The following is a 24,303-nucleotide window of genomic DNA, read 5'->3' on the forward strand; positions in this document are numbered from 1 at the left end:
CCCATCCTCTCATAAAAAAATTGTAACATATATTTCATATCATTATGGATTCTCCCTTTTTGCGTGGTTTATACCCAGTAATGGGATGACAACAGCAGTAACCATTCAACATCTGACTAACGTATTTCTTTCTGTTTATTGGCTGCTAGGGTCTCAGTAAATAACCATCCGCTGTTGTGTCTAGAGAGTTGAGAAATTTCTGCTTTGGGAATGCACTATCTCAAAGTACCACCATTCCCTATTAGATGCAATCTTCCTTCTTAGAACGGATGAACAGCAGTCTTACATCCGCACTCAATATTTCCCATGCTCAGTCTCAAGCTGAGTGGGTTCAGTCCATAGATTGGATGAAATTCGCATTTCATTCTGCTGTTTATGAGACTTCAGCTAGACTAATGTTTGCTTACCTCCTAATTCACCCGTGTCAGACTTATGGTCTATAAATGATCTCCTTCTAGAACAGATCGATACACAGACCATCAAGAAAAACTGTAGGTGCGCAAATAACAAGAATGACCGCGCACACTGGATGGAGGCTGGAAGGTATAGTTGGGGAAAGCGTACTGCCGTGTTGCACTTTGCAAACGTCATCAATATTAACAGTTTTGTGACCCCACACTAGCGGGATAAGATTAACTGTGGTAAACTATCGAAAAATTTTGTTGGACCCTGCAGGATTGTTAAAATTTTCACCCAACTTTTGGTTAGATATGTATCCGTCAATAAAACCGCTGGAAAAATACATTGCGCTCGTAAGGGAGCGGGACATCACTATGAAGTCCGCCTCATCCGATGTTAGTGTAATTTGGGGGGGGGGGGATTAGTACTGAGCGATTTCTCGGCACGTGAAACTACTGTCTATAATAGTCCTTTCTATTCTTTGCACATTATAACCTAGCAACCAGAGCTACGAGGGCTATCGCGTCACGCTTTCATATCGCGCAGCGTGTAACGGCCGCTCAATTTAGGAGTGTTGCGTGCCTAGTCCCGGGTCAGGGTTTATTTCTCGCTAGTCAAACTGGCCACGCAACTTTTAGCAGCTGTGACTGAAGTGCTTCGATGAAGACATGGACATGTTTTTCTTTGTGTTGTATGTTAAGCCAGATTTTTTTTCTGCCTTCTATCAGCTTGAGGCACACGGCTCAGTGTTTCCACCTTCCAGCGTTTGGAGGAGGTACACTTGGAATACTGCTTCTGAGGGGATCTCAGCCTCAACATGCTACAGCTTGAAGGGTCGAGCTAGTTTGTACTTCAGTTACTGCAACGCAAGTGAAGCAATAAGGAAAATTTAGTCTGCTGAGAACTATTTTAAAACAAAACGCTTACAGCTTTCTTGCCTACCACATCAGTGTGACCTCTGTGTGTTTTTTGTCTGGTCAATGTAAGACTGGCATTAGCTAACATTTCCTGTTGCGGTGTCGTTACGGTGCTGTCTGCCTCTGGTTGTGATTTCCATTATAATGGTTATAACACCATAAATATTATGCGTTAAGACAGGCTTTGCTAGAATTATGTACACAACTTATTGCGGGTCTCACATTGTTTGCTGCCACTTTTTACAAGGTTTATATCGTATCTCGATTCTTGATTACTCTGGCACGGAGCTCTGTTTTAATTTTCAGCCTGTCAAGATTTATAGGTTATGTAATCATAAATGGAACCAAGAAGCTAATAATATTCAAGGTAATTTTGACGAGTTGAATTTTATGTACGTAGAGGTATGTATATGTATCCGTACACATGTAAAATAAGTTATGCTCTATTCTGATTGTGTCGGTATGAATTACTATAAGTGCGTGTACTGTGTTACTGTGTTTGTACTTTTCGTGATTAATGTTAGTTTTTAAAAATTGGGTGTCTGTAATATTAGTAATTCTTTTTATATGATATCAACTTTTTTGTTCATAAATGTCTTCTTGTATTTAAAGTCAAATATTCTGCTTTATCTATTTTCGTGTCTTATTAGAGTTCCAATGTTTCTAGTTGCCATGTGCGGACAGTTAAACGTCCACAATAGGTGGTGTCACAGCCGCTAGCTGTTTATTATAAATTGGGTTCATGGCTTAAAGAATGTTTTATAAATTTTTTCACTTCCTGTAGAATATGTGATTCTAGTTCTTATACACTTGTTTTAAGACTGACAACAGTAAACTAGTGCAACGTTATTGTTTTTGTGAAGAGTGGAACATTCATCGTGCCTAATAAAATAATTTAGCATTTTTTGAGGTCGTCAATTTTTGTTGGCAGTTTGCAGTCCCAGTTCGTCAGTTACAAAGCATCCAGTAAGTTCGTGCGTGAGCTAATATACGAAATCTTCTCAGTTGAAGATGTGGTGCTTACATTTTCCTGCCAAAGGCAGTCAGATATTTTGCCAAGCTGCATGTCGCCGTCCCGACGTTACTAACAACTGACTGAAGTGGTACGCTATCCGTATGAATTGCACGTAGTTTGTATAACCCGTGAAGAAAGGGTGTGTTACGCAGCCCCTTTGCCGCAACATCGGACATCACGCTGTTCCTGAGGAGCTCTAAAGTTCTTGGCTAACTTTTTGTAGCAGGGCTCTTGTTTCGAAAGTGACGTGCAGAGTTGCCCGATAGCTGGTCTATCTTGCTTAAGAACATCTGTCTGAGTATGACAGTGCCGTTGCCTTTATTCGCTGGTGAGATCACAGTATTAGGATCCCCCGTGGATATAGAAGCGCTGAACTCTCTGCAACTGACAGTTTCTCGGCGTTCGCGTCCGTGTCAGAGAACAGTAAGTGTCCCGCCTGATTCTTTTGGTAGCGTACCTCGACAGTTTTAGGATTCCCTGTTCAACAAATCTATCCGTGTACAGAACTGGCGGTGTACTCAGGTATGCATATGAGTTCAGCCCCATCTACATGACTGAAGCCGTCGCACCAGGCAGAGGTCTGTCAGTTACGTTGTACACGGTCCATCTGCGAAGTTTGCTCCAAAACTTTTCGTTTTGATGTGTAATGTTTCTGAAATGATGAAGTTTTGCAATTTTACGTACTACGTAGTGCGGTCGCTTCCACTCCGAGAACGCCCAAGTAGCGCTATTAGTCCACGTCCGAGTAACTCCTCATAATTTCAATAGGTGGTGTCCCAGAGCTCAAAGATTTGAAAAATGTCATACTACTGCGTTGAGCTGCTGGTAAAATACTTTCCAGGTAATTAAACGACCATATTCACTCATGTGACCATCATCAGGTTCATAAATTATATGGATTTATTTTACCTGACATATTGCTGTGAATGCTTTTATTAGCCCGATGAGGTGACTAAAACTCGTTGCATAAATAAAGTGTTTTTCCACCAGCAGAAGGTGGTAGGACGATATTTTTCAACCTACTGATAGTGGAGAAGAAATTTTCACATGAAGAACCTATAGATTTCTGGAAACGAAGTCCAATTCCTGCTGAGTGTAGTGAATCCTCTCTGTTACCCATACGCGGCCACGTCGAGTATTAATTGTGTTGACAGCGGCAAAGGTAAAACGACTTATGGAGCGCAGTTGAGTTCTCTGGTAGGAAAGTGTGAGAACCACATCCGCACCTCTTCAGTAACTTGCGACTTGCACCACGCAATTTTGACTTGGTGTAACTTTTCACTCGCGTCTCATTGCCGGAATCACTGTTCTGCATAGCTGAGAAGCTGCAAGGGAAACTTCTTGTCGTTATTCAGTGATCAACACTTTGAACAGACAGGCGTTGTGGCAACGGGTAATTCTTAGTCACCCACTGTGCCTAACGTTTTTATGGAAGATGTCGAAGAGAGAGCACTCTAGGCGGAGGAATTAAAACCTTCGCGCTTTCGTCGGTATGTGGATGACACCTTCGTAATCTATATGAATATATGAAGATGGTATCTGTTCTTTCGGATATCTTCTTATAGTTAAGTCTAACGGGCCATTGACCTCCTTCTTCGGTGCTGGATGCACACTCATTGCCTGAACTCTTACGGGACTCGGTAAGATTATCTGCCGCGAGTAATCAGTGTAAATGGGAGGGCCACTACGAATGTAGTGTGTGGACATTAAGGTGGGAATGTGGGTCTGACGGGGAGCGTGGAAGGGATAAATCCCTGCAATCTCACTATCCTCTGTGCCCTCGGTGGCTCAGATGGATAGAGCGTCTGTCATGTATGCAGGAGATCCCGGGTTCGAGTCCCGGTCAGGGCACACAATTTCAACTGTACCCGTTGATGTATATCAACGACTGTCGACAGCTTATGGTCTTTATTTAATTGTCATACGTTCGCAATCTGGGCCCAAGTCACTGCGTCAATGGATGAATTTCTACAACACACAAATTAACTTCATTCGAACATAAATTTACGATAGAAGTGTCGTCCGTCTCTGGACGCGTTGTGCGGTGAAAACAAGATAGCATTTGGTTTACACTGGCTACCATAAACCTGCCTACATGGACTTATACTTACTGGCCGCCAGCTGATCCGCAGAGCACGAGGCATATCGGATTCAGATAACGCAACCAGTGAGCTACGCAGAATCCGTTTCGTATTCTTGCAGAATGAAAACTTCGAACGGGAGATTCGCCTTGCCTTACACCCGGCTCACTTTAAGAAAAGTGAGGAGTAGGAAGGCAGTAGAATTAGGAGGATTGGTCATCTTGACATTCGTCGGAATTGTAATATCGAATGTAGGGAGATTACAGAGAAAACGTAAAGCCATATGCATCTTCTGTCGGACAACCAAACTCTCAACTGTTGTAGGCTCAGTGACGGACAATCTTGGTTTGAGAAGACCTGAAGCGATTCCAGGTAGCTATAGAACGTTATATATAGGACAAACAGATTCAACGAAACTCGACGATACTCTTTTGTGTACCTTCTAGAGAGACCTGTGATGGTCAAGAATTGTCTCAGTATGCGGCACAATATAGACTACAAGAATACTAAAATTCCCTCATCGAGGTCTTTGTAGTCGGACAACGTTATTAATGAAGCAGTGGAAATGTGCTGCTCGGGAAATCTGCTGAATAGGGGCACAAGTTACCAACTTAGCACAGAATGCGTTGCAGCGTCAGCCATGTTAAAATCACTGCGGCCACTATTTGTAAGTACTGGCCATACTCGTAGTAGGGACGACGCTGAGGCGGTGACACAGACTTTCGGATGACGACAGTGGAGTTGGTCACACGCCAAAGCGGACGCATGTGTCAAATGGCTCTGAGCACTATGGGACTTTACATCTAGGGTCATCAGTCCCCTACAGCTTAGAACTACTTAAACCAAACTAACCTAAGGACATCACACAACACCCAGTCATCACGGGACGCATGTGTCGGCGTGCGGTTTCCGAAGGAGCGCGCTGCGGCGGCAGAAGGTAGAGAGCACTACGAACGACATGCTTTGCGCGTGCGACCAAGTTCTTGTTTAATCGTCGGATACTTGTCGTAGGTGTCCTTGCAGCTCCTAATCAGGAAATCTTTGCTGTTGACCACCGAACGTCGCGCCTACACACCTACACGTTTTCTACTTAGGGTGACACAAATGAGACTTCAGCTCAGCAGTGAGTTCATTGCACCAGAAGACGCCGGGAATTTGTGGCGATTAAAGTTTATGGGAATCAAACGACTTCCGATATCTCGCCCGAGAACAATTCTACCATTTTAACACATTATGCCTTACGGAAATGATCCTCCATAGTTCGGAAGCCTCTCCCCGATGCTATTCAATCTGTATATTGAGTAAGCAGTAAAGGGAACAAAAGAAAAGTTCGTAGTAGGTATTAAAATCCATGGAGAAGAAATAAAAACTTTGAGATTGGCCGATGACATTGTAATTTTGTCAGAGACAGCAAAGGACTTGGAAGTGCAGTTGAACGGAATGGACAGTGTCCTGAAAGGAGGGTATAAGATGAACATCAACAAAATCAAAACGAGGATAATGGAATGTAGTCGAATTAAATCTGGTGATGCTGAGAGAATTAGATTAGGAAATGAGACACTTAAAGTAGTAAATGAGTTTTACTATTTGGGGAGCAAAATAAATGATGATGGTCGAAGTAGAGGGGATATAAAATGTAGACTGGCAATGGTAAGGAAAGCGCTTCTGAAGAAGAGAAATTTGTTAACATCGAGTATAGATTTAAGTGTCAGGAAGTCGTTTCTGAAAGTATTTGTATGGAGTGTAGCCATGTATGGAAGTGAAACATGGACGATAAATAGTTTAGACAAGAAGAGAATAGAAGATTTCGAAATGTGGTGCTACAGAAGAATGCTGAAGATTAGATGGGTAGATCACATAACTAATGAGGAGGTATTGAATAGAATTGGGGAGAAGAGGAGTTTGTGGCACAACGTGACTAGAAGAAGGGATCGGTTGGTAAGACATGTTCTGAGGCATCAAGGGATCACCAATTTGGCACTGGAGGGCAGCGTGGAGGGTAAAACTCGTAGAGGGAGACCAAGAGATGAATACGCTAAGCAGATTCAGAAGGATGTAGGCTGCAGTAGGTACTTCGAGATGAAGAAGCTTGCACTGAATAGAGTAGCATGGAGAGCTGCATCAAACCAGTCTCAGGACTGAAGACCACAACAACAACAACGTGCTTAAATTACCGGTAAGAAGCTACAATGTAATAAATAAATAAACATAACAAGACAGCCAATGAAAGACTATTCCTAAAGAGCGTCTTCTACAAAGTAAAATTTAAAGTACAGGGTATACATAAAGTGCGGGAACAGTTTCATTATTTATTGCATAAGAACTAAACATTGTACAGACGTCATATATATTTCATTTTCAAGAGAGACTCTGAAAGTTTTTTTTTCTTATAAACATTCGACATGCGAACCATGATTGACCCAGCAGGCGTCAAAGCGGTAATCGAATTCTTGCCATACCCGTCCCTACATGGCATCGTTGAGTGCGGCAGTCGTTCCCGTATTCTCACTCAGAATTTGTTGTGCCAGTGGTAATCGGCCTTCCTTATTGGTGGCTTCATACCGTACTTGGTTCAAAACACCCGTTGAAAGGCTGCAGCACATTTGTTTTTGTCGAACTCCAACACACAGAAAGCTCGCTCCGCACCTGAACTCGACATATTTGGGAGTAGCGAAGACTATCGGCAAATTACCAAACTACGTTGTGGCGGTATACATGAAGAAAACAAAAAACTTTCAGGGTTTTCATTCAAAATGATATATGTATGATATCTATGCAGTGTTTGGTTCCTGTGCAATAAATAAATGAAAGTGTTCCCGGACTTTATGTACACCTTGTATAATTATAGGAATGTTCGCATTTAAAAAAAAAAAAATCACCCAATTTAACTTACTGTAACGAAGCGACAACAGAATATCAGAGGAGTTGATAACGCCCACAACACCGAAGCCTAATGGTCACCCACTGTCTCATTTGAAACACTAATGAACACTCTAACATTCTTCCGCTCATCCTCTATTAACGCTTCAATTATTGAATTTCATTGGGGTAACTTATGGCATGGGAAAAAGTGAATGTGAGTAAGTTGCGTTAACAGGATGATTAGACCGTAATAATATGGGCAATAAGCTTAAGTATTACCTACTTGGTTGTAATAATATTTTTAGCATTCTCTTAAACTTACCTGCTTACGAAAGGATGCCCATTATGTATAGCAATAAACATTAATATCCAGCAATAGAACAGCGGGTTCCCAAGGAGCGTTCTGTCTTTCTTAGCAAGGCTACACATAATGTGAGACTGGTTTAACGTTTTGTACGTTGAGAGTTTGATGGAGACATCGAGGATTATTCCTACCAGAAAATGAGTAGTTTACGAGGATGTTGACGGTACTTCTCTTTCACATTTCCCTGCTTTCTCTTTTAACTTCTAAAGAAACAGTCTAATTTGAATGCGGACATGCAATGACCCTTCTTCAAAGCTAATATAGCAATGGCAACGCTTTTCTGGAACGGAAAGGACAGAGAGAAAAGTGGTGTGAGAAAGGCTAAATGGCTCTACAGTATAATTTCAGCAAGTAACTATGATTTGAGGAAAATTACATCATATTTCAAACGGGTTATGACAGTGTTTTCTGTCAGCTTTCGGGAGTGCAGACTGTAATCACGTTTTACACGTTACAGAACCCACGCTTTCATGAAATCTATTGATGAATTTCCTTTGTTCCTTCTTATACATATTTGTATATGAAATGATGAAACACGGCAATATTACAGGATGAGATTCAACACATCTAGGAGATAAGAAAAGGTCATATTAAGATTGTTCCAGAAATGGATATTCACTGTGAAATGAGACACGGAAGTCTATTACATAGCACATGAAAGACTCCTGTTTTTTTCACAATGATGCACTCGGTTCACTGCCTCATAAGATGTGTTTGAAACGGCCGTCGTCTGCTTGTCGTCGCAGTGAGGTGCCAACACGTTCAAATATTCCCAGGGTTGTACGTATTCTTTGACTACCGGCTTTAATCGTTGCAAGAAATGATGCCTCATCCTCCACTGGTGTGGCAAACTCCAAAGCCTTCAAGTAGCCCCAGAGGCAGGAGTCCAACGGGCATAAGTCAGTGGGCGTGGGAACTAAGCAATTGGTCCAGCTTTACCTACACTGCGATTAGTATAATGGCGAATCAGGTGCTGGCGGACGCGAACACTGAAATGGGCAAGTGCACAACCCTGCATGAAACACATCTGTTGCAGGAGTTATAGTTAAAAATCTCCCAACATAAAAGACAAACATATGCGAAAGAACTGTCTATTCCTCAAACCATTCAGGCAGTAGGTAAGTACATGGAAACCTCTCAAGAGATCCTCTATAATCCCGGAACAGACGTTAACGAAGAAACATTTTGATTGGCAAAACAGTTGGATGGGGATTGACGTACGCCCACTCATGCTGATTATGGAAACTTAGGATGTCGACACGCGTGGATTATATCTCGTCCGCCCATAACGCTATTGCTCGAAGAGCAAGCCTGATACAAAATTGTTGAATAAAACACCGACGGAACGTCAGTCTTGCAGGAAAATCCCCAGGGGCCAGTGCGCGAATCCACTGTAGGCGGTATAGATGCAGCTGTTATTCATGGAGGCGTCGGAAAACGGTGTTGAGAAACATCCTGCTGACGACCAAAGCCGAGTGCTGCTGTGAGGATTTTGTTCTGCAGTTCCAGCATTAGCGTCCTCAGATACAGGTGATGTACGGCGTGGCCGCCCTCTTGATCGAGGTGAAGGTTGAAACTACCATGCTCACATAAGCGGCGGTGGACCCTCGGAATGTTTTTCTGTCAGCTCACCGGTGGTCTGGTCATCGTTCACGGTACAGCCGTGTCCTTCACCAACCCACACATGAAATGCAAGGATGCGTACTCAGAATTTTAAATCACCCTTGGATGAAACAAACAGAGTTCACAGTAACTTAGGAGGAGGAGGAGGAGATTAGTGTTTAACGTCCCGTCGACAACGAGGTCATTAGAGACGGAGCGCACGCTCGGGTGAGGGAAGGATGGGGAAGGAAATCGGCCGTGCCCTTTCAAAGGAACCATCCCGGCATTTGCCTGAAGCGATTTAGGGAAATCACGGAAAACCTAAATCAGGATGGCCGGAGACGGGATTGAACCGTCGTCCTCCAGAATGCGAGTCCAGTGTGATAACCACTGCGCAGTAACTTAGAACATTACAGGAGGACAAAACTTGTACCTCGAGAAACTCACACCATACGGCAGCTGCGGTCTACATGCTAACAGGATTACACCGTGTTCTCCGTCAGAGCAAATTGCAGGTCCCGTCATGAAGTACAGCAATTCCAGTGCGGCCACAGAGCACAGCGACCACTGTCACACCACAGTGTAGCCACACAGTACTGCAGGACCGCTAGGGCAAGTTCAAAAGTAGAGTTAGTAACGTACGTGGTAACCGACGCCCATGTCCGACATCTTACTAAATATCCGTTTCCGGACCCTTGTTCATACGGCTTTTCTCATCTCTTACTTGTGCTGAGACTTACCGTTAAAAACTTACCCTGAAATGCAGCCCTATATTTTTGAAACAACCTGTGTACCTTCCGATTCCTAAGATGTTTGTGAAATTTTTGAATGTTGCATATATTAGGATGTAACTTTTGACGATTTATTTGATTTCACATTGTTTTGTGGAAGGTGTTTCAGATCTTAAGAGAAATAGGCATATACAGTTACAATAATAAATGAATGTTGTAGTTTGTAGCCTTGGATGTGTCGCTGATCTCACACTTTTATATGTCGCTGGACAGATATATCCAAGTATCCCAGAGTGGGTTCTAGAGCTATAAATCATCTATGGCGGCTACATAACCATCAGTTCAGTGCAGTTAGGCCAATAACAAGCACGAAGTAAAATTAAGAAAAAAGAGCTTCATAGGGTAACACCTACACAAGTATCCGTGCTACTTTCATTTAAATACTCCTCTTCAGTTCCATTTTTGCCATTGCAGTTAAAAGGGCAGCTCATATTCCAGAAGGTTACTCATGCAAACGAAACATTTTTTGACAGAATGAGATAAATCAGGACGTGTGCAAGAAAATTATTCTGAATAGTTCAACAGTTTTCCAGAAATTAGGTTTTCTGAATTCTGATAACTGTATCATTTACCTTCTTTGTTGATATTTATTAATTTCACCTCATACTTATCCCAGTATTGTGGCAGACTTTTTATGGAGGCCAAATATAGTCATCTCAATTAGAAAATTTAGAGATTTTTATCCAATTAATTAAGATTCCATCTGGGATTTAACCAACGGTAAGGGAAAATCAGAAAAAAGCAAATTTTTAAAAATGATCAAAACTTTTCTGGGCGATGTACTGCTTCATTGTATAAAATATAGTACTTTAGGATACACAAACTATAAAACAGGCGTTACGGCCGTTTACAGCGGCCTTCCTTAGGGGCATGGATTCTAGGTGCTCTAACGTGTAATTATTTAAAATATAAAATGTTTTGATATACATTGCTTTTATGTTTTGAAATATTTCACGTTTTATACAGTACTTCAAAATGCTTTAAATAAATTAAGATACTTAGAGATATGTAAACTATAAATACTTAAAAATATGTAAACTATAAATTTAGTTCTATACTTTAAACTGTTTTATATTTTATATAGCGGTGCATTACATCATCCAGAAGATTTTTAGTCAGTTTGATACCGGCTGTAGAAGCATACGTAGATATGTATTTTTTAATATTTTTATGAATTAAGTAGGTGATTAAATGATTGAAAGATAGCCTAATTTTTCACGACCCAAGCAAGAAAATGATTGTCATGATTATATGCTTTGTAAATCTTATCCAAAGCACGTTACTAAATTCTTTCTGCTCTAATGCCGGAAGTGAGGTAACGAACTGACTGTCTGTATAATCTGCTTGTTTACCTTCAGAATAGTTAATAACACATACTCTCTTTGCAGTAACATTACAATTTTCCCCCTGTAGTGGCATACTTTACAAGTCTTTTTTAAGAGAAAAGATTTTTTCTGGCATACCTTTATAGGATTCTTAGTCGTTAAGCATTTATTGTTCTCACAGTCATACTCTAGGTGATGTTCAGTTAGCTGTAGAAGAGTAAGTCAGAAAAATAGAACTGGAGATGGTAAATGAAGAAACACAAATAAAAGTTTTACATTTCTTGGACTGTCGGGGCTTTGTGCTTCAAGTCCCTGAAGAGTCACCTCTAAAGAGTCATTAGAGCTAAAAGCATAGTACAGTTCCTCCGTGCAGCGTGAGTTAGTCTCTAGGGTAGAGAAAAGCACTTACAGTGAAATGGGATAAGAAGCTGAAAGTTGTGTTATTAAAGCAGTCCCAGAAAAAATGAGTGCATTTCATTCCCCTATTATGCAAAGGTATAATTTTCGAGCTCACTACACTCATTTTCTCATACTTTACACCATCAGAGAGCCATTTGTGTGAGAATTTTTCAAGACAGGCTAAACTCTGATTTTCTCTTTATCTCTGCTTTATTGCTCTTTCTAGCTCAATCTTTTCCTTTACTTGTTTTGCTTTTTAAGGAGATATCGTTTACGTTTCGGCGACTCTGAAGTTCCTCTCAACTGCCCTTACCATATTTCGGAACCATAAATCGCCACTTTTTGGATAATGTGTGATATGTAGTGTTTACATATCCCTGGACCCAGATAAATATTTTACCCTCGATTATTCGAAATTGAAGTATTTGGGACTTTGTTATGCAACGCCTCTTAAGGGGGTGACTGCGTGATTGATCAAGTCAGAGAAACAAATTACGTAAAACTCAATCTAATCTTACAAGATAGCTTGTTGAATCTTCAGTGGACAAAATGATGTTCACTGGAATAGTCTGAGCTTAACTATTTAATAACAGTAATAGGTACAAAGAACATCGCCACTTTTAAAATGGTACAACGAATATTTGAAGCGAAATATGACGTAAAAGTCTCGTTTGGCTACGTTTTAGTACAAAAAACAGGAATACATAGAATCATGGATTACGTTTTAGTTGATCTTATTTTACAAAACCTCATCTTCCAATACGATTTCAAGCAAAGCTCCTTCCAGTTAACCGGTATTTCGTCGTCAGCTTCTTACATCTTAAGTTCAGCTGATTTAGAAATTCTGGTGATTTCTGTCCATGGTAGTCTGAACAGACCTTGCAACACTCCCACGTGAAAGAATAACTAGAAGTAAAATAGGACATGCCTGTTCAAAACTGCCCTGCACGACACTTTTATACTGAGGGGTTAATGTTAGCGTGTATCGAAATATCCAATCCCTCTAAATCTCTTCTAAGTTTGTCGTGCTAAATCAACACCTGTTCGATTTTATTCACAACGCATCTCTGCTTATTTAAACACATCACCCTTGGGAAAGGAGAGGTCTACAATGCTGAAGACAATTTCAAAATATTTGAGCAGAATAATTTGAAAAATTATACACATCGTTATATTTCAACGAACAGTGTTTATTATTATTAGCAGAAGTGTGTCCAGCTAGCAATACACCATTACATTCTCTAAGGGAAGGCATTTTATGGTAAATAACTTGTTCGTTTATCTACTGCAATTTTGCATGGCGCAGTAGTTCTCGTAATCCAATACACTCGGCGAGTTTCTTTGTAGATTGTTTAATGAGTAAAAACAGTAAATGTTACAATACGGCCTGAATTTAGTTATTGTATAGCAGTTTTGCCTTCATTGCACGTATCACAAGACATTATTTGCATGTTGTATTTTCTGAGGCAAGTAATGTTTTTGTAGTTATTTAATTTATTGTTACCCTGACGGATCTTCCTCTGTTCACAGTTTCATTTGCAGCTACATTTAATACCCATTTATCTGCAATGTATTCCAGCGATGGGTAGAAACTCCCCATAATTCTATTCGTAAAGAGAAAGGATCAAACCCAGCCTAACTGTAAACAGAGTTAGCTAGGATGAAGCAACTAGATCAGATACAAGAATGTGGTATGGAATTCCTGAAGAATATGAGACTCATTGACATCATGGTACTTGGACGTAGGTCGCCGGTAGCTTATGCGCATTCTAGTTAGCTCAAATAATACTCTTTGACACACTTTCAGTGATATGGTAGATATTTATTTTAGTGAACACAGCTAATGAAACAGTGGTGGTCTACAGGGGCCAGTAACATTTAGGTCAAGCTATTATCTTAGCCAGGAAAAAGTAACTTTTGTACATAATTTGGTACTGAGTCCGTAACTGAGTGCTTCTGCCTCATTACGCAGGATCGGAAAAAATCATTTTGTCAATTAGTAGGCGACTTACTTCTTATTGAAAGGCATATGTAATCCACAATAGGTTGTCGAAATAAGCGTCTTTTATCTATAATTATCGAGCCTGAACGTGTAGTAAACTAATGGCCGCCATAAGCGCTGTTTTTAATCCTCATATCACTCTGGTTCAAAACTAGTAACATTGGCACCACAGTAAATGGTCAGGTGATAAATCGTTAGGGGTAAAACATTAAAAACAATCTTCACTTCCCAACATAATGAAAACAAGAATTGTTGAGAATTGTATCTCTGTCTTCAAATTCGGAGTACGTCTTATAAGTCTTATCCTGTTGTGTCGTATAGCCGTTCATGAATAATTATGGTGGAATTGGGTAGAAGTACCATCCACTTCAAGAAAAAAATTTCTAATATAACTCAATGTTTTAATGATAGTCTTCGCGGCAATATCACCTTGTGCGCAAGGCACGCAACACCAGCCTCTTCAGGGATCTTAGAATTTGCGTCTGGCCAGTGCTAAAAACATCTGTCTGTTGGTCTACATCATCCTCGAAGTTAGCATGAATGTTTTCAGTGCTCCATATCCTAACGTTGTGGACGCTATAGTGAGTCAACTATTAGCTCACGATATGACGTTGCCTCAACACTGAACAGTAGGCAAGTTAAACCAACGTCTTGAAACGAATTATTCACTTTAGTGTTTTTGTATGTCCATCCCTGTAAACTTCCGGGTGAACATACTTTCGTATACGACACAGTAGTTTCCACAAATCTCAAACCCTCGTAACCGATTTTTTCATATGCATCTACATTTCTTTGGAATTATTCTGTACTAAATTGGAAAATAAATGACGATCTGTTTCAAGAAAGAATAATTATTTAATCACAGCCAATCGCCGCACTTTATCATTAACGTTCCTAAAGTGGGATATATGCTAAACACACCTTGTTGGAAACACTTTGAAACTCTTGCAAGCAGATTGCACAGATTGCCTCTAGGCATGAAGACCATATGTTTTATATCGCATGTATTACTTGGGATTTGGACATTGTAGCCGCTACGGATGAGACTTCCTGTGTAGGACACATTATTTTTGTGGATATATATTCTTAGCTACATTCCAGCGATATTCGTCTGGTCATTATTCAACAGTGACTTCGTTAGTAAATTTTCTTTAATTTTCCTCATAAGTATTTAATGCGACAGTTTCTCAAAACTAATTAAATGTTTCGTGAAATTTGGCTGAGGATAAGGCGCACGCAGCGTCCGCTGATATATTACTACCAAGAGAAAGTACTGCAGAAGCGACAGTTACAGGTGGCCCAGAAAATTGCTGTAATATTCGATTAAAATATCAACTTCTGCTTCACACAGCAGTTCAAACGAATTATGAAATTATTTTTCCAATACTAATATCCCAATACAGGTTTCTTGTTTTACTTTACATATATTCTAAAATACATCGTAGGCGAACTAAACTTCAGTTTGTACTAACCGCTCTTGGTTTATTTATTTATTTATTTTTGTAGTTATCTTATTTTGTATCGTCCTAGTGGAAAATTTCGGATGAGTCCATTAATATTGCTGCGCTTTACCGTAAGTCTTTTTGATGTGTTATATGCGGTTTCTCGCAGACTAAATTCAGATATCAGGTTACCCACGACGTAGCCTATGACCTTGAAGGCGGACACGTTGGAGTGGAGCAGAGGGCAGCAACCTGCGGGTAAATGTTCTCTTATCGCCCGCTATAACGCAGTGGCGGTTGCTGGCCGCGATGGTCTTAAATAAAGTCGCGTGGTTACACTCCATTCCATGTTTAAGGTTGCACATCGACATCGCCTACTTTATCAGTGTAATACCCAGCGAAAACCATACGTTGTATTGAATGGTGCAAAACGGCTAAATTATCACGATAAAACAGGCAATTATTTAATACTTCTTGTCTAAATCGGTGATTATTAAAATGTAGTGATTCATCTACTCCTATTTGAAATTATCTTCCTTCGTTGACAAGAAAAACTCTGAAAGGATTGAAGATATAAGAAACACAAAGAGCTTGAGAGAAGAGGAACTGAATAAATAAATACATTTAGCATACGGTATCAGTTGGTCACCTTGTGAAATAAGAATTTCAGAAAGCATCTCAATTAATAAATAAACAGAACAGGACGAACATAATGGCATAAGAAACTTGAAATCCCAAATACTCAGTTCCATTATTTCCAAACTGCTGACACGTAATTTCAGAAAATTCTGGGTCAAGGAAACTGCATCTTGGGTTTGCTGGAAACATTGTTGACATCAATACATTTTTGTTTCATCATCTTATTTCACTTACGATAATAACATAATAAATAGTAGTTGCATTAAGTCTGAACAGGACCACATAAAATTCCGTGATGTCATGTAATTCCTCGTGTTGGCGATTCATTACAGATGAAGTCACTACAAAGTTAGTGTGGTTTTATAAGCTATGTGCTGTTTCACCTGCACCTGTTAAGAACTGGGAAGTTAAGCTCAATCGTGCCAATGTATCTCGTGAATCGGCTCAAGGACGTCCAAAGATGTAAATAATGTGAGAACTTCAGGACGTATACCCATATGAGTCGGTGACTTGCGATATATTTTGAATAAGAAATAATAATAAGCAACGTATTATAAAATGAAGTAGTCAGTTAAGTTTAGACCATTCTAATAACCGTAATTCGTATAGTGCGGCCTACTGCAGCAGTGGAAAGAATATGGGACTCACACATCACGCCAGTTGTAAAACGAAAATCGAAAAAGTAAGCAGCACGTGGCGGCGCTGCACCTGAAACAGAGATATATGTGAGGTTAATCCTGACAAACGGTTATGGCCAGAGTTTTATGGTTCAAATGGCTCTGAGCACTATGGGACTCAACTGCTGAGGTCATTAGTCCCCTAGAACTTAGAACTAGTTAAACCTAACTAACCTAAGGACATCACAAACATCCATGCCCGAGGCAGGATTCGAACCTGCGACCGCAGCGGTCTTGCGGTTTCAGACTTAACCGCACGGCCACTTCGGCCGGCAGAGTTTTCTGGATGGATGAAGCATTTGTGTTACTTTTAAAGATGTAGAAGTCAATTCTGAAGAAGTATTGTACGGCAGTCTATTGGAGCATTTGGAAAACAATACAACTGCAGAAAAACATTTCAAAGGGAAAACGTAACGCAGAACTTGGAGTAAATGGGTGGCAGAAAATGTCTAGTAGCAGATTCAGACGCTGATAAAAATTAAGGAAATGGTGTTCAAGGCAACAAGTAACTGGAAGAATTCGTAAAACAGAGTACATTTATTTCCTTGTACCAGTGTCTGTATATTACACAGTTGTACCCGAGTTCGTTGAAGGTAGTATATTAATCAGTGAATCATACATCAGCTGCAGAAATAATAAAATTTTACTTTCCTCAGTGATATCTGAGCTCAATGAAAGCCTTATTTTCTTTCGTGTGTATCTGTAAACATCCGACGGCATGTGACCTTCTGGCAAAGGGAATAAGGACGTCAAGGCCATGGCGCACTCATCATTTCGGCGAGACGTCGCGCCCAGTGGTCCCACACTTGCCCCGCAACATGAGGTGGCGGCCCACTCCGGACGACCCTATCGAGCTAAGAGGTTCTCAGCCAAGCGTCTTTGCTGGGGTGCCTTTCTTTGTCGGCCCTCCGCCTAGCGACGTGGAAAGGGACGAACGCCGCATCGCCCCAGTTCACCAACGGCAGGAAGCCGTATGCGGCCGTCGTCAAAAGAAACCTTCCTCACTCTTTCCTGGTCACTCTTCTGAGGATTCTTGCACTTTAGTAGTGACGATGAAAAGTCACTTTAAATTGGAAAGATGCAACACTGAAGTGGCCGCGATTGCTCCTTAATGTTATAGCTAATATGTTTCGAAAAGAAAACTGTCTTCGTATCAAAATAATGATTATTTAATAGCGCGTTTCACCTTTTTGTGGCATCATAAGATTATGTTGAATTTTGCGAATAAGCATTAGTCGAAACGTGTGAGAGTGCGTGGACTTTAAACACACCAACACCAGCAAACTTAGAAGCTCAGAAAGAGGACTACGCTGATGTATTTAAGGCCCACGCTCCATCTCGCATGTTTTAACAAATGCTTTTTTGTAAAATACAAAATAATCTGATGGCACCTCAAACGGGTGAAACGCTTTGTTAAATAATCGTAATTTAGTAATCAAGACTCTTTTTCAGTTTGAAAAAAATTGTATCAGTTCCAATACCAGCCAGCCATCGGATTGCAAACGATTTTGTGCTATAGTCTTAACGAGAGATGCCTTGCATATGATGCAATGAGACGGCAGTTTTGTTGGGTCTTTACAAGTCAGTGGTTGCAGCTTTAATCTGAATGTGTGAGGCTCGTAAGCCAGTCACATCAGAGAGTTTCTCAAGGAGACAGAAAACTCTGCTGCGTCAACTGCGGGTTATTTAGCAACGAAGGGCATTGCTACGAGCAATTCCGAAGTACAAGAGACATACTGTGAACCTTACATATAGGAATTGGGAGCCACTATATGTGGTCGCTATGGCGTATGAACTTCAATGCAGTGTTAAACCGAACTTCTCTATCAACGTTTTGGAAGGTGATTCTCTCCATATATATATATATATGGGAACTACGGTTTCTTGTGGATCATTGCAGACGAATAAAGTAATTGTGTTTTGTTTGGTTTCTTCTCCAATTATCTCCGTATCTGCGAAAATATTTTCTCAACAACAACAAAATTGTTCAAATGGCTCTGAGCACTATGGGACTCAACTGCTGTGGTCATCAGTCCCCTAGAACTTAGAACTACTTAAACCTAACTAACCTAAGGACATCACACACACCCATGCCCGAGACAGGATTCGAACCTGCGACCGTAGCAGCAGCGCGGCTCCGGACTGGAGCGTCTAGAACCGCACGGCCACCGAGCCCGGCTTTCTCAACAACACAAATGGCTCCAATGTGCAATAACAATACGTATAATACGACACACGGAATAATCCAACAGCACTGAGACGAAGCGTGCAGACTGCGATGTTGCAGCCGCTGCGAGAATTGCTCACCATAACGCTGCTGCGCCACCCTTCCATTACATTCAATGAGCCCATAAACGAGGTACATATGGGACAACTCTTCAGCAGGAAACGTATCAATCATGCTGTGTATCACTGTTACACTAGAGTTAAAGTTGTTGAAAGAATATGAGAGAGAATGGAGCAGTGTTGAATGAAAGCAGAAAGAGAAGAGTACTGTGGACATTACTGTTGTCAACAACAAATACTGCGAGTGATGCGAACGAGTTGGTTTCCAGACAAGGCTCAAAGCGCACAGTGTCAACATTTACTTTGTTCTGCAATGCAAATTGAAGTGGGAGTAAATACCGAAACTGAATGCAATTGATTTCTAAAGAGCCATCGCCGAACAGTTGTTTGTTATCCTAAACTAAAAACCTTCTGTTATTTTGTTGGTGAAAGATTGAAATTTACTGTCATTTATTACATTCTGAAATTCTTTGTGGGAAACTATCTACCTCCCATCTAAATGTGAGCACGTTTTTCCATAGACCTAAAAGAGTTCCATGGAATTTCTCATGTTCATTTTTAAAACTATTCATTGTGACTGTAATTTCATCGATACTTGTAGCATTGTTTTAAACTGTATTCTTCACAATAAGAGTACAGCTGTTCTTTTTTCATGCTGTGTTTCACTTCTTTGAAGCTCTGTAATTGTTTCCCATTCAGACGGATAAGTTTCAAATTCGGCTCAAACGTTTCAACAACCCTCATCTGTAACCATACCAAATCGTGGCGCCTTCCGACGTAGCACTCGGCTTCAGCGACGTTTGAAACAGCAATGTGTCAACACATGCGGAAGCTCAGAAGTTCATGTGGGGTGTAATACGGGTTAATAATGTCACAATGGCTCCAAATTTCACCGCAAATCTACCCAACGCCAAAATTTCAACTTTTCTTTTGAGGCCTTTCAATGAAGATCAGCACAGCGATCGCCAGCGTTGAAATTACGCGGTTTTCTTATGCGTGGCCGAGTAAACCATTTGAGGTACACCATCTCTCACAATCGACACCAAGAACCCTGAGGAGGTAGCAAGAATGGACACAATGAAACTACACCCTCCCTTGTGGCGTTGATTCACACACCTTTGGCGGACTGAAACGACATTTCACACTACAATGAACAACCCCACTGAACGTGATCTGGTCCCTTTAGAGCGTATTGTGACAGCAATTTTTGCTCTGGTATACAGGGGGGAGCCACAAGGGACATTTCAAAACCATTCGACGAAATTTGAACGTGTTAACGCTTTTCCGCGCCCCCACGTGGGGGTGCGACAATAACATGCACTTGAATAAAAGAGCAAAGGGTTCCTCAATGACCTTCCAGTCCAGCAACACCATGGGTACCCCCACAAGCCATCGATGAGCTCTTCACAAATGTACCAGTCAGAGAACACGTCACTAATATACTGAGTGTTAACTCGCGACTACTCTATCTGCCGAGGGCAAGCAGTTCCCTGGACACCCTATTTAGCCAAGTGGTACCTCGCGATTGCCCTAGAACTTGAGTGCAAGCAACCCTTAGACAGTCCTTAGATGGTGTTACCATCCGAAGGGTGTCAGTAGTATCAAACATTGTCAAAAACGTCGACCTGTTGTTAATCGCAATGCGAAATGTCGTTATTGACCACAAAATGTTGGGAAATTAATTTCCCAAGGGATTCGATGCTTTCATTCACATTCTTTATGACATTTCCTGAGGGCTTTCGTGTCGATTCTGAGCGGCGTGCGTCTGCAATGCCTTTCTCGGCCTTCCATAAGAAAATCTCGTTATTAAAAGCTGGATGTCTCAGTTCTGAGCTCCACAGCAGGCACTTCAAGAAAAGGGATGAAATGTGGGTAAGGGAGGTTGTGACGACCTTTTCATCCAGCGACAGGTTGTAAGAGGTCCATGACTAAGGAATTTATTGCTAGCGCACTCGAGCAGATGTAATTTCTATGGACTGCTCACGCGCTGCCTGCGATATGTATGCTACAGTAGACTTGCAGACCAGAGAGCAGTGTCGGCAGTAGTAGTAGTAGTAGTAGTAGTAGTAGCTCACGGTCAGGTGGTTGGGGCCGGTCGTGGAGAGCGATGGTGGTGCCTGAGCGATGTAGTATAAGGTAAAACCAAAAATTACTATTTATAGCACCAAGCCTGTGTAATTTGTAACAAATGATTTTGTACTATTTACATCAAGTCCCATGTAAATGGTTTGAAAAATCTTTTAGTAATAATCTTTCTTATAAAATTAACTTTCGACAATCATTCATCTGAATTTAGAGATTTAACTACTTTCTCCTATCCCTGGTCATCCCGATTGTCGTAAAGGAAAATCAGTTGTTTCTTTTTATACATGACAAATCTAGCGGCCAGCATTGCACTGGGCTGTACCGGAAAAATTTCTTATAGGAGCAGATATATAAGCATTATCCGACGACATAATTGAGGTAAGAACTTTCAATTTATTCGGAATGATCTTTCAGGTCCATGACGCAGCACTGATGACGTCCAGATTTACCAGTTAAGGTTCACAGTCAGTTAGTTACTTAAAGGTTAGATACGAGTCACATTTTCATTGGGAGGTTACTCACATTTTATTCCGAAGTTACGGAAAGAATTTATCTGTTGGGAGGTTATAACGTCCACACGGCGCCAGGCAGAATTGTGGTAGATTTTAGTGTCCATGTGACCTCATTAAGCTCTGACGCTTTTGTCGCATGTGTCGACACCTTGATATCTCAAGTTTCGTTAAGCCCGAGGATGACGTTGCAGTGCGCCACATTTCAGCACTATAACTGAGGAAGGTTGTAAGCACCTGCGAGCCAAATTTTAAACTTATGCGTCCCACTGGGAGACAGTTAGAGGGCTTCGAAGAAGTGATTCTTTCTTGCGTAATGTACAGGGTGTTTAGAAACGGACCTGATTTCAAAACACCATATATGTTGATAAAGAAATATACTATAAAAATAGGTTTAATTGCGAAACACTGATATAATTTTAGTATTTTAGCTGTGGTGTTACAAATGCCCTGTGTGTCAACCAGCACCAATACGAACAACATCTAAATTGTAGCCAAATTCGTCATATACTTTACACAACCTATCTGCTTTTATAGAAGTTGTGGAGGCTGTTATTATGGTCTTCATTTCTTCTGTGGCAGAAGGTAAAGGAGACGCGAACATACTTTCCTTCACATATCCAGACAAAGAAAAAATCGAGTGCAGTCATGTCTAGCGACCGTGGTGGCCATGAGTGTAGGACAGTGTCTCGGGCTCTGTCCTAAGTTGAGGCGGAGTGCCACTTAAGGAACTGACGACCAGCCGGCCTAAGTGGCTGAGCGGTTCTAGCCGCTTCAGTCCGGAACCGTGTGACTGCTACGGTCACAGGTTCGATTCCTGCCTCGGGCATGGATGTGAGTGATGTCCTTAGGTTAGTTTGGTTTAAGTAGTTGTAACTTCTGGGGGACTGACGACCTCAGATGTTAAGTCCCATAGTGCTGAGGGCCATTTGAACCAGCCAAACTGACGAGCGTTGTTGTTCACATATGGTTGAGCTCCGTCCTGTTGGAAAATTAATTCATTTGAGTTCCCCTGAAATTGTGAAAAAGGCTAATTCTGCAGCATCTGAAGATAGTTGAGGGCTGGGTAGGGAGCACGCGACTCCGTGGCACTGTCCTGCGTCGTTGGCCTCAAGATGGCCAGACATGAATCTCTGTGATTTCTTCTTGTGGGGTATGAGAAGGAAAGTGTATTCTTCTCCCCTTTACCAAATGGCTTAGAAGACGTGAAGAACAGAAGAACAGCCTTGAAACATCCTGTATTCTGTGCAAATTACTCCTTCGAACATCTGAAGACTATCATGCCTGCTGCAGGGCGCCACAGATGACGCGATAGATATTATAAAATGCAGTGGTACAGGTAACCAAGTGATTAATAATAAGCATTAATTCCAGTGGAAAGAAATGTCGTTTATCAGTTTATGAAGTAAATGACAAAGTATTCGTATTGTGAGGTTCAGCGAAAGTAAGGAAACCAGATTGGAAATTTGGAACTCACTGCTCATTCTGGGTCCTCTAATAAACTTCGTGCTACCTACTTCTCTTTCTCTCTCGGTGCGTGTGTTTGTGTGTATGTGGTGGGTGGTGTTGGGGACAGGGTGGGGGGTGGCGGGGTGTATTCGGTACGACTCACCTCCTAACGTCAGCACTGTTGAGATTACGCAGCGGATTTGCTTGGGACTGGCCAACACCTCTCGATGTTTTCTGGAAAACATTTAAGTGGATTTATGAATTGCGTAATTGAAGAATTTCTTAAATAAGACGTTACAATAGTAAAAATGGAGTTAACGATGGCTGTTGTCTCGGAGAGATATTGAGGGTTGGGTAGGGATGGAGTAGTGGGGGAGGGTTATTACTACCAAGAGAAATAAAACAGTAGTGTATGCCTCGTGGCGTGTGCCTAGCGCTCAGCAGAAGGTACTGATTTAGCATCAGCACTGGACTACAGCAATCGCTCGGTGGAAGCATTATAAACGGTCGTTCGGACTGATGAGTTGCGGCACCCATTCGCTCAAGTCGATTGTAGATGTCTGGAGATCTTGGAGGCCAACGATGAAGGACAGTGCCTCGGAGTCGTGTGCTCCCTACCCAGCAGATTGGAATTCTCAGATAGATTATGAGTCACTATAAAGATCATGATCTTTATAACAGTGATTTCAGGACGACTTCCCGCATGTGAGGATCATAGAGAATGTGATCTGCAGATCTCGTTTCAGTTGTAGCAAGTGCGAGACGTAATAGGGTGAAATGTGACGCAGCTATTTGATTTGTATTGGTTAAGACTGATTTGTACTATACGTATAAGGATTTTTCTCCGACAGTGCCTGTGGATCGTGGAGTCCATGGCACGACTTGCCATTGACAGCTGATCCAAACGAATAGTCGGGCACTATTGGTAGCTATGAATGTACAGGATGTTTCACAATTCATAGATGAAATTTTGATATGAACCCATGTCAGGAAAACTGCCGTTTGGACACGAACGAAGTCTGAAAGTTGCATTTCTTTCAAATCTTCCGTGTCAAGGTACACACACTGCAAGACGATGGGTTCTACAGAGAACCCAGGCATGGGCAACGTATCGAGTTCTAGTCGTTGGGATCTCTTCTGCTTGATGAAGGACGTCCACTTCATGTCGAGAGTGCGATGCGTCCGTGGAGCGCCACAGTCAACACTCCTAGTTGCGAATGTCCCAGTTTCATGCAGACGTTGTAGCTGAATCAGAGTAATATGTGATGTCATAATTACAGCAGGGATTGACGACAGTGTCCCCTACTCAGTCTGTTGGTGTGTGTACCACGAAGAGGTAGATTTGAAAATTATCTCATAACCAAATATTATGATGTCGGTTGTCATCAATTTGCCACTTCTTGGTGCAACAAACCGTACATGATCGAAGCCAACATTTCCATAACAGTGTTTGCATTAC

The 24,303-nt window shown here is 41.3% G+C and overlaps 1 protein-coding gene and 1 non-coding gene across 2 annotated transcripts in view; both read left to right on the forward strand.

Moving 5' to 3' along the window:
- Positions 1-24,303, forward strand: part of LOC124606310 (glycine receptor subunit alpha-2-like) — a 629,777-nt gene that overhangs the window by 384,066 nt on the left and 221,408 nt on the right. The window lies entirely within an intron of this gene.
- On the forward strand, positions 4,108-4,182 carry Trnat-ugu. The gene has a single exon. It is a non-coding gene; the product is annotated as a tRNA-Thr (tRNA).

Source organism: Schistocerca americana, chromosome 3 (assembly GCF_021461395.2).
Source record: "Schistocerca americana isolate TAMUIC-IGC-003095 chromosome 3, iqSchAmer2.1, whole genome shotgun sequence".
In the NCBI taxonomy this organism is placed as follows: Eukaryota; Metazoa; Arthropoda; class Insecta; order Orthoptera; family Acrididae; genus Schistocerca; species Schistocerca americana.